The sequence below is a fragment of the Callithrix jacchus genome, chromosome 14 (genome assembly GCF_049354715.1).
Source record: "Callithrix jacchus isolate 240 chromosome 14, calJac240_pri, whole genome shotgun sequence".
In the NCBI taxonomy this organism is placed as follows: domain Eukaryota; kingdom Metazoa; phylum Chordata; class Mammalia; order Primates; family Cebidae; genus Callithrix; species Callithrix jacchus.
In genome coordinates this window covers 102,480,149-102,492,405 of record NC_133515.1, presented here as the reverse complement: position 1 = coordinate 102,492,405, position 12,257 = coordinate 102,480,149, and the positions used below count along the sequence as shown (strand labels likewise).

The following is a 12,257-nucleotide window of genomic DNA, read 5'->3' as shown; positions in this document are numbered from 1 at the left end:
CCGACCCCCAGGCTCTGCCTTGCTCTGGTCGTCTATCTCTCCTCCGGCTCCTCCAACAACTGATGTGATTCTCATTAAATGCAACATTGGAGAATCTCACATGAACTAAGCTATTATCCAGGTGACCAAAATGGGCATTTGGGGAGCTTACGCAGAGAGAAAGAAAGAAAAGCAGAAGGCCTTCCCGTCCCAGGGGCCTTCTTGAGGCAGTGATGAAGTGCTGCTCTTTCTGGTTTGCAAATTCAGAATCTCTGTCAGTCCTTAGCCTGGGAATCTCGACCATGCTACAGTGGAAGGTTTGCTGAATCTGTGTTTAGTGTGTGGCAACACATGGCTCAGAATTTTAAAATGTTTCAGTGCTGCAGTGATTGAGTAATCTAAAGTGGTTCCACATGGTTGATAAAAGTCTCATCAAGCAGCAAGGTCTGGGCTCTTTCTCCTACTCTAGGTTCTTCTAATCTGCAGATTGTTTTTTCTACTGTAGCACACAATCAGCAACTTCAGAGTGTATCATCCATCCAAGGGCAGGGACACAGTATCTGATTTCACTCAGATCAAGTCCAGTGACTTGCCTTTTAAAACAGGAGATGGGCAGCTATTTAGAAACTTAAGTCTGTCTTTTAACCATCTTCATAAAAAGGACACCAAGAAACATTTTTTCCTTAATGTTCATTGAAGCATTATTCACGATAGCCAAGTTATGGAAACAACCTGAGAGTCTGTAGACATCTTACTTAGGGTTCTGACAGGATCTGGCAATTACACCCAGATTTCCTTTTAATTTAAAGAAAGTGAATAGAAACAATTGTGAAAGTCATTCGCTGTTATTTTTTAAGAGAACCTTTACAAAACGCTGTGTATTAAATAGACCTAATATGTCTTTTATAAAAGATAATAAATCAATGGACAGGAAAGACACAAACCTGATCACGGTATTGGACTTTTTTAAATGGTTTCTTTTTTGTCACTATCCATTTACTCTCATATGAGAAAGTATCACTGTGGTATAAATAGGTTCTTGGTTATGAAGAAAAGAGACTATCTCAGATTACCCACAGAAAATTAGATGCCCCACGGAATGAAGAGTAGGAGGGAAACTTAGTGACCTGTTCCTTTCTTGCAGATCCTACCCAGTGGTGCAATGGAAAGAACATGGAATTGAAAAGCAGAATCTGTCACTGAACAATGTGGGAGATTTTCTTTCAACACATCTGGAATAGGTATTTAAATGGGTCAAGAAAAAATATTGTTGAAGAGGTTCAAGTGGGACAAAGGCGATCACTAAAGGTTATAGAGGGAGGTATAAATGACACAAGTTTTGGAATTAAGCTATGTTAGATTTGACTTTCAACTCTGCCATTAATTAGCTATTTAACACTGAGAAGTTTTATTTATTTATTTTTTGTTTTCTTAATTCCTTGCAGCACCAATTTCCCCATTTGGAACTTGTGGGAATTTTATAAGCATTAAATGGGTGAATATATGCAATCAGTATGATGACTGGCTGATAGTTGGCACTTCAGAGTTGGAGAAACCAATAGCTAACCATCTCTTTGTTAAGATTCAGAACTGACGGAGAGATAGTCCTATGACCCAGAGAAATAAAATGCGAAATACTTTGAGAAAGGCCAAATTAGAGGATATGACTTAGTTTTGTGGCAACAGTTTGCTTCCCATACTGATTCCTAGAATTGGACAGACACACTCACCTCTTCGCCGTCAGTACTGCCCTCTTTGAGCCAGAACACAAACTACCTTTAAAAGTCTATCCTCTCTGCAGGTAGGCAGACCCAAAAAGAAGGGAGAGAGGATGTGGGACTCTCCACTCTGCCTAGAACTTCCTGTGAGATACCTGCTCGTGCGGGGTGCTATCGGGGAGAGAGTGGGACCAGAAGAGGAGGAAATAGTGGGACTTCATCCGTACCTTAGGAGGTTTTACAGCCTGGACGGGGGGAAGTCTGCTGTGAGAATTAAGTGAATAATTCATATGGAAGATGCAATTGCATTTTAACAAGGTACTATCAAATTCTCCATAATATATAGACTAGAATTATTAAATAAAAGTTCATCTTGTATGCAAGAAGACCCTCTGACTGAACCTTCCCCAAGCCAGGGGAGATGGGAAGGTGTTCACTTGGCTGTGCGTACCCTTCCTTCTTCGGAGCAGCCTTTCTTTTCACTCCAACATACACTTATACATTGCCTGTTGTTTGCACAGAATATATTTTAGGTTTTTCTCTTTGCAAAGGGTGTAAGTTGAAGATTAAAAAAAAAACAATAGAGACATCAGGTCAAAAGGAAAGATTTTGAAATTTCGCCTCAGACTCAAATTGTGCTTTACTCTGACAGTGACCCTTTCTTCTTACGCTATCTCCATGTAAAACTATTCAGCAACTTCCCTCTCAGAGCTGATAGCTAAGTTTTTATATCACCAAGGGTGCTAACATTTTAACATATTGAAACAAATATCACATAGACATAACTATTTTAAGACGCAATGGCACATAGTTTCCATGGGGTGGTGGTGGTGATAGGTAGCAGTAGATAGCAAGATTAGTATTTTTGATTGGAAAATCCTGATATACTTAATCAAAAGTGGTCTTGCTTTCCCTTCTGAGTCTTGGTCAGCCCAGTAAGCAAAGTAACAGGAAAAAAATGCTCGATACCATTTTAACTATTACTCTTAAAATGTACAGTTGTGTAAACAAAGCAAAAAATGACAGAGAGGAGATACAGTAAGGTTAAAAATAGGATTATTTTTAGCTAATGTGGAGATATTAAAGACCATAGAATGCAACTCTGTGTGTGTTTGTGTGTGCTCATGTGTGTGTGTGTGTTTTCAGAATATCATCTCAAACTATCCAATTGGTAGACCAATCGTATGGATGAACATACTGCCATGTCTTTAAAATATGCTCATCAAGCACATAGAACCAGTGTGAGATGATTGCTCTCCTACACTGAAACAAGGAGAAGAATTCTTGAGTGATTGTTCACAGATCCATTCTTTCAGTTCTGGAGACTTATCATTGTGCTATAATTGTGCATGTGAAAGTATTTTGGTTAGGATCATAGTGATAAAAATAACTAAGCAAAACTAAAATGAGTTAATGTTATAGAGATTCTGAGTTAAAGATAATCTTAGAGTCGATCAGCTTCACCTTGATCATGAGCATGAGGCAAGCACCTGTGTGCTGCCATGATGTGACACACCTGAGGTGGATTTCTGTCTCCGTCAATGACTACGGTGACTTTGGCAAGTTACTTAACTTTTCTGCTATTCATTTTTTTTAGCCTGTCAAATGGCAGCCATAAAACCTAAGGAGACAACGTGAAATAGCAACTCGGGGCTCTAACGATGGATGAGAATTGCTGAGAACAGCACCTGTTTATAGCAGAACAAGCAACAGATGTCCATTTCTTCAATGTATACAGATACAACATAGATGTGAGGAAATGCACACTTGTGGGTGCATATAAGTTTCTCCAAATGAAAAATAAACAAAAACGTTTCTAATGAAAGACCAAATCACAGCTGAACCGCAGTGGCCAAAAATCTCTGACTCATCAGTTAGCTTTGAAATTATTTTCTCAAGGAACAAAGCCCAATGTGGAATATGATTAATATTCAAGTGAAAAGCACTGAAAGAAAAAAAAAAGAAAAGATGGAGAAGCTCACGGTTTTATCTAAGGCACCAGGTTTACTTTATTTTCAAAATAAGAAAAAAGTGAAAAGCCCATAAAATATGCAACCGATGTCTCTTGAAAGCACATGAGGTTTTGAAAGAAGACATGTTAATTCATTCTCTAGCTTCACAGAAGCCTCTATCTAAGGTAATAAAACTCAGCACATTTTTAGAAGAGAAGGGGAAAAAAAAAACGCTCTCAATATTGTAGGTGTATGTATAATTCCTTAAAACCTGCCAGTGCCTTGTCACAGAAATGAAAAAAAATGCCACCAGTAGCAATGAGAAGTGTGCTAATGTAAAAGAGTGTTGCTTGGCAACAGATTAACTTATTTAAACTTTCATCATTGCCTTGAAGAAAATACTGCAAAGGAAAAGGCAAGGACCACAGTAAAATCCTTGGGATCCATGGTTTCAGGAGGCCTGCAAAGAACAAGGCACACCTGCCTGGAACTAAAACCAGAGTTTGCATACCACATTTCCAGAGTGCCCCAGCCAGCAGGATTCCCACTAGATTCTGCCAATAGGAGGCACTGGCTGGAGATTGCAAGACTGGGAAGAAAAGCTGGGAGTTTGTGCCTCCGATTGTGTAGAAGTTACTGGATACAGCTGACTGTGGGCATAAGGGAATGGCAGGCTCCAGTGACCCCAGAGGAAGTAGCACCTGCTTAGAAGCTCCAGCCCTGGCCCAAGCAATGCCCCTTTAATAGAGTCAGGATCCAGAATCAGGTGTGGTAGTGTCTCCAACAGCCCAGGGCGGGAGTAGACTATAGTTGCCACACTAGGGTGTTAGCGCAAGCTGATGGATAGATCAGACTTTTCATCCTTTTTATTCCTCCACTCCTTTATTTTCTACTTTATTTTTTTTTTTCTGGCTTTATAACACCTTCTTTGCATTAAATTCCCTCCATTTGAAACACCTAAAATGGTTTCTGACTGGACATAAACTGATAGAAGTTTAGAGTTTTCCTCAATAGACTCAAGCTATAGAACAATATGATAGGACATAGAGAAATCAGTATTATGTACCAAGCTAGGAAAGTTATTGTGATGATCAATTAAAACCTCTCTAGATATTGATGTAGATATAAATATAGATATAGACATGATATAGATGTATAGATGTAGATAGGTTATGTAAAGATATGAATGTATATACAAATGCAGGCATGCATATCCTTTGGTCTTGTTTCTCTGGAAAACCCTGACTAACACAGGCATGGAGTGGGTGATGACCAGAAAGTGAGGCCATGAGCTGGTGGCCAAGGCCAGATAATGAAGGACTCCGGTATCAGCTGAAGGCTTGGGGGTTTTACACTGAGATTCATCAGAACCACTGGTAGTCTTCAGGAAGAGGAGCAAAATGGTCGTATTTATTTCCTGGAAAACCACCTGCTTGTAGGCGTGTAAGGAATGAATTTCCAGGGAAACTAGATTTAGGAGAGCATGACTTTCAAGAAAACAATTCCTCAGAGCATTCAGCCGAACCTCTGCCCATCGGTGAGGCATGTCTCCCACTTTCCAGCCATCCAAACCTTCCTAGTACTTAGAGCCCAACTCATTCTTCCCTGCTGACAACTTATTTTACAACGTGCTTGGGCCACCCCCAAAGCACAATTTCTTTTTCCCTTTGCTTTTGATCAGATTACAATGACAGGAGCTATAGGAGAGGGCTTAGCTACATCCTAGTGGTCTGATTAAGGCATAAAGTTGTTATTTTCGACACAGACCATCTCAATGATCACAGCTCATAAGTAAATAGTTTGGGTTCCAAAAAGTACATGGAAACAGAGATGACTTCTATATCCAGGCCCTGACAGCCTTTATGGTCACCAGAGAGCTATGTCATTAAAAAAAAAAAAAAAATCCATGCCCCAGGTCGTGGTCTGGGGATTAGCATGTGCTCTTTCTTATCCCACTGGTTGCTTTTCAGGGTGATGTAAACTAGTCGTCCACACTGCAAAGGCTTCAGACGTGGAGCCAGGGGTGTGTTTTCCCTGAGTTTAAGGAAATTTCAGCTCCAGAGCTCACCATGTGCATGGGCTCCTTCCAAGGCTCTCAGAAAGTCCCTGACCATGTATTTAGGTGTTCATTTGATTTTGCAAAATTTGCAAAAGTAAGATATTTCAACTGTCGTCAATTAAGACTGTTGCCTTTTTCCATTCCATTCCTTCTCTGTCCAACTTTTCCTCGTGTTGAGAGTGGTGTTGCAGAGGTGGGTGGCATTTTGAGGACCTAACTGAGAAGAACCTCCTTTAGAGTTAGTTTGGGTTTATTGAAATAAATTCATATGTCTCCTAGACCCTTCCAGAATAATTAAGCTTTTGCTAACCATCCTGGTGTAGAAATGGCTTCTAGAATATTCCTACCACCCACTGTGTTGACTCACCCAGTGCCATGACAAAAAAGAGCAGGACCAGAGGTTGATACACAATATAAGCTTGCCCCACAGCTGCAGAAATGTTTGGGGAGCAGAGAAGAAACAGATTTTGAAATGTGAAGGCTCAGAAGCTCATCGGTGGAAAATGCTTTCAATCGTCAGGCACGTAAAACTGCAAGCAGATAATTTGAAACAGAAGTTCTGTCCTTCTCAGAATATGCTCAATAATACAGCATATACAATTAAAGCACCCCACATTGTTTTCTTTTCAGAAGAGAATTAGATAAAATAGAATTAGGAAAGTGACTATTTAAATTTTTTGCTGATTTGACTGGAAATACTGACATCATCAAAATAGCAAACTCATAATATGCCATTACAACAAAGACTTCTTAAAAAGCTGGTTGATGGAATTTGTCTAATCAAAGATTTTAAGAATCGTTGCTGCACAAGACAATGTGAGTGGCTTGAAATATTACAGCTTTGAAATAAGTGTGATGTGATTCTTTTTCCAAATTTGACAACAGTAAACATTTTAATGGCCTTACTGATAGGGAGTTTGAAAGTAACAGAAGTTTTTCTGAATTATTAATAAGTTAAAGAAATCAACCGACTATGCAAGAGGAAAGACCCTGAGTTATCTTTCCCTTTTCTTTATAGAAAATAGTATAGGCCGGGCATGGTGGCTCACGCCTGTAATCCCAGTACTTTGGGAGGCCGAGGCCAGTGGATCACCTGAGGTCAGGAGTTTGAGACCAGCCTGACCAACAAGGCGAAACCCCATCTCTACTAAAAATACAAAAATTAGCTGAGCTTGGTAGGTGCCTGTGGAAGATGCCTGTGGTCCCAGCTATGCAGGAAGCTGAGACAGGAAAATCGCTTGAACCCAGGAGGCAGAGGTTGCAGTGAGTTGAGGTCGCGCCACTGCAATCCAGCCTGGGCAATGGAGGGACACTTCGTCTCAAAAAAAATAACTTATAAAATTATTGTCATATGAAGAAGTTTTCAAAGATTATAGCACTTGCCATAGCCTTTTGCTAATAAGTCCTAAGTGATTCCCAGCCCCTCTTGATCTGTGAATTCCACAAAGATGTAATCTCCAATCCAAAGGCCTAGAAGATATTGGTACTCAGGGAATATTGACTGAGTAAAGAAAGAAATGCATTATGAGCACTGCATTTTAAAAATTTCCATATATATATACACATTGTTGACTACATATACAATTAAGAAAATATTATTTATTCATATTGATAATAGTCAACATGTATTGAACAAATACTTAAAAGTATTGGCTTAAGCACCTCATGTATACTATTTTCAAAATATGTACACCTGTTAAGGTAATTACAGAAGTCCACTTAACTCACTAAGAGAGGAAAGTGGAGGGGATTCCAAAGTGGAAATGTTTTTGTCATAGGTAATTCAGGCAATTGATGGACATTTTCCTAAGGTCAGCAAAATAAATGATCACAACGTATTAAATTGCTTTTATTTTTCTGCAAAAACTCCATTCCACGTTTGAGGGAGGGAACACGGTGGAAAGAGCACAGCTTTGGAACTGTAAAGGTCTGGGGCTGACTTCATGCCTGTTAGTTACCAGGTGAGGGATCTGAAGAAGTTGCATAGCCTGTCTCACTGTGCTTTGTTTAGACAGTAAAAATATCAGTGACAGCCTCTCAAGAAGTGAAGTTGAGTTATCAAAAAAAATTTGGTGCCATTCTATGAACAGATAAACACATATAGAAAGAACGGGAAGAAGCTGTTTTACTCAGAATGTCCTCCTCAATGCCAAGTGCTGTGGCCAAAACCACTATGCCATTCACTGGTCATCTGTTCAAGCCTTCTTCAGAAGAAGGGAGAGCACAGAGTGCTCAGGAACTGCTCCTCGTGCACCTGGAGGGCAGATCCTAAAGGTGTTGGTAAATCCAACATAATCGCAACCCACATGTTGCCACCCGCCCAGCCCTTCCCTCACACTGAGAACCCTGGGCTGCAACCACGGGACTTCATCCACTCTTGCTCAAATGTGATTTATCTATGTCTTCCTGCAGCTTCATGTACTATTCTCCTTGCTGGGACAATTTCATCTCTTCTTCATCCATAACCTCTCACCTTCCCTTCAAGGCCCAGCTTAACTATCACTCCCACCATGAAATCTGCTTGAATGCCACCAGACAGAAGAAATCACTCCTCTTGTATATCTCTCCTTGGCTCATCCTTTGAACTTTTCCTGACAGGTGTCTCCATCATTAAACTATGAACTCTGTGAAAGCTTTTTCTTTTGGTGAGGGAGGTTAGGGGTCATGATATTTTTGAAAAAATGCAGAGCTTATGTCAAGTCCAGTCATAAAAATTAAAAACAAATGTCTTTTGGAAAAAGATGGAAGAAACAGTGTTTTCTGAAGTCAGAAAGTGGAATACCAAGTAAAGACCTTTGGTGGCTGAATAAAAGTAAAATTAACAAAAGGGAAGAGAAAAGAAAGACTGATTTGTCTTTGGTACTATAAACTGCAATTACTAGGTTTTTGCAAAAGTAAGTGCGGTTTCGGATCATGAATTTAAATCATTATCACTAGGCTCAAACATATCTTTATTAATCAAAATGAGAAACATTACAATCAATACCTTTTTGCCAATGAGAAGTTTGTTTATTCCAGTAGCGCAAATATCCACACTTTGGGATCTGATGTACTCTTGGAAAGCATTTTCTGTGTCCTGCTGGTTGTGGAAGCATTTTTCTGGCAAAAAGTGGTCAAGATGCTTGAAAAAGTGGTAGTCGATTAGCGAGAGGTCAGTTGAATATGGTGGATGAGGCAGAACCTCATAGCCCAATGCATTCCACTTTTGAAGCATTGGTCTGGCATTTTCATGGAGAAGAATTGGGCCCTTTCTGTTGACCAATGCCAGCTGGAGGAATTGCAGTTTTTGGTGCATCTCATCAATCTGCTGAGCTTACTTCTCAGATGTAATTGTTTCACCAGGATTCAGAGAGCTGTAGTGGATCAGACCAGCAGCAGACCACCACACAGTGACCATGACCTTTTTCTGGGGGCAAGTTTGGCTTTGGGAAGTACTTTGGAGCTTCTTCTCTGTCCAATCACAGAGCTGATCATTGCTAATTGTCATATAAAATTCATTTTTTGTCGCATGTCACAATCCGATTAGAAAGTAATTTGTTGTTTTTTAGAATAAGAGAAGACAATACTTCAAAATGATGATTTTAAAAATTTTCACTCAGCTCATTAAGCATCCACTTGTTGAGCTTTTTCACCTTTCCAATTTGCTTCAAATGCTGAACAATCATAGAATGGTTGAGGTTGAGTTCTTCAGCTACTTCTCACGTAGTTATAAGAGGACCAGCTTCGATGATTGCTCTCAGTTGGCTGTTGCCAGTTTCCGATGGCCGACAACTCCACTCTTTATCTTCAAGGCTCTCTCTTTTTTTCGTGAAACTTCTTGAACCGCCACTGCACTGTATGTTCATTAGCAGTTCCTGGGCCAAATGCCTAGTTGATGTTGCACGTTATCTTCGATGCTTTACAACCCATGTTGAACTCCAATAAGAAAATCTCTCAAATTTCCTTTTTGTCTAACATAATTTTCATAGTCTAAAATAAATATCAAATAAACATAAAGCAAAAAAAAAATAAAGTGAGAAATGAGCATTAAAATGATGCAGAGCATCATCACATTTGTTTAAGAAGGTATTCCAATATCAAACGGCCAGTTGCAACAATGCAAAAACCACAATTACTTTTGCAGCAAATCAAAACAACATGGATGCCGATTTGGTGCTAGATGGAGTAAGAGGGAACCTGGCCTGATCACCAAGACCAAGACATTTATCTGTCTGTAAAGACTTTCTGTTGGACAAGAAAATGATGATAAAGGAGGTGTATTGGTCCCCCTTGGGATGTTGGAACAGAATACCACAAATTTGGTGACTTAATTTATGTTTTCATAGCTCTAGAGGCTAAAAGTTCAAAATCAAGGTGAAGCAGGGTTGGCTTCTTCCTGGCTTGCAGATGGTCACATTTTCACTGTGTCCTCATGTGACCTTTCATGCTTGTCTGCACATTCCTGCTGTCTCTTCCTCTTTTAATAAGGACACAGGTCTTATCAGATTAGCATCCCACTCTTTTGACCCCATTTAAACTTAATTAAACTGGTAGAGGATGAGAAATTACTTAATGGGTGCAGTGTGTACTATTCAGGTGATGGGTACCCTGATAGCCCTGACTTGACCACCACGCAATCTATACATGCAAAGAAATTGCACTTATATCCTGTAAACTTATATGAATAAAAAATTAAATAAGCTTAATTACCTCGTTAAAGACCTTATCTTTAGATACAGTCACATCGGGTTAGGACTTCCACATGTGGATTCTAGGCAGACAGAATTTAGTCCATAACAACAGAGGAGCACTGAAACTGAAAGAGGGGTGTGATTCATTCCAGCTGTGCACTGCAGCAGCTCCCAAGCAGTGGCACTGACAAGCTATGTCACCAGGCAGAGGCTGACAAGAAAGAGCAACCCAGGGGACTAAAGGCCACATTTATAGCAGCTTAGAAGCTGCCTCAGCCTCGTGGTGTGGCTCCTGAGCAGGTTAAACAGGGTTGGGCAAGGATAAGAAGCCAGGGACACAGCAGGGGTTGCTGAGTAAGAGTCAGGAGTTTGTCCTCCTAAGACCAGGGTTGCTTAGAGACATTATTATCAGATTTGTGTCTCTGCTTCCTAGGAGACATCGGGGCACAGAGTAGGTGTTCAATTATTCCTCAACGAATTTCAGATGGCTAAATGTTTGAGAACACAGGGAGCTCCCCACCACTGGGGACTTTCAGACAAAGGCTGCGTCTATCCAAGGGGCTATGAAAAGTGGTTGCTGTGCATTGAATGAGACCTTGAAAATCTTGTCCTGGTCTAATAGTCGACCCTTTGTTTACATAATAAAGTGGATCATAAAAAATCCCCATGTCTTTCTACGTCCAAGTACATTTTCTTAGTTTACACTGTAATCTTGTGAGGTATGTTTGTATTTTGCATATGAGTTTGCCTCATTTTGGGGTGGCATTTTAAGGGGATGATGACTCATAATGTTCCTTCATTAGAAACATTATAAAGCAAGATAGTTTTGTATGGCCTTATATCCTTTCGATATACATATGTAGGCAGCATTAGCAGTATCTCATCAGCAGCCTTTCCTTCTTTCAACTGGGTCCGTAGGTGAACTCTTCCTCTGAGTGGAGCCCCAGGGCTGCTCATTGCCCTGTCTGGCAGTGGTGTGTGGAATGCTATGGACCACCAGCCCCAGATCTTTCTAAGAGGCTTGCTGAGCATCTCAAGAGTTAAACTAGACAAAGTGGACCCAAACATAATAAGACAGCCCATTAGAAACATTTTCTGTGCTTACGTCTTTCAGACTTTTATCATAAATTAGAGATTTTGAAGAGAATGAGTCATACAAAGAGAAAAAAAAAATAACCTGGTTCGGCAATCAGCATATTATATCTCCCCAGTGACTCATAGCATCAGACTCAAGTCAGGACAAACAGAGTTCCTGTCAGAAAGGAGTGCAGTTAAAAATAAAAGCAAAAATAGGAAGGGGTGGGCGGCGGTGGTGGGGGGGTGGGTTGGAAACAAAACCTTTTAAACTGTGCCTAGAACTCTCCCCAGGCTGGATCCCCTAATGAGGGATTTGAGGTGCAAACAGGCTGGAAAGACCCAGTTGGACAGCAGGAGGAAGCAGCTCCCAGGGCGAGAAGACAAATGGATTTCTTAATAAAATCCTCCAGGAAAAGAAAAGCGGCACCAACCATGAAGTGTGGATTATTTGTTAAATATGAAAGGGGCCGCAGGAGGGCCTCTCCTAATGTAAGCGAGGTGCAATTTGATGAAGAAACACAGAGTTAAACTAAGTTGCATCTTAATTATGGTTCCACCAAAATTGGCTGTGTAACCTTGGCAGGGTCCTTGGTTTTCACATCTGTTGGATGTGAATAACAAGCCACGGCCCAGAGCTCTTGTGAAGACTAACTGAAGCTGAGTATGTAAAGCACTTAGCATGGTGTATATATTTACAGGAAATAAGACCGACATTCAATAATAACTTGTCTTAAAACTATAGATGAAAATACATCTGCAGAAAGGTTGCTGAAGTTTTAATTCAGACTCAGATAAGTGTCTA

At 40.3% G+C, this 12,257-nt stretch overlaps 1 pseudogene; it reads right to left on the bottom strand.

The window, feature by feature from the left end:
* Positions 1-8,662: 8,662 nt before the first annotated feature.
* LOC128929542 (histone-lysine N-methyltransferase SETMAR pseudogene) lies at positions 8,663-9,674 on the bottom strand (annotated as a pseudogene).
* Between the last annotated feature and the right edge of the window lie 2,583 nt (positions 9,675-12,257).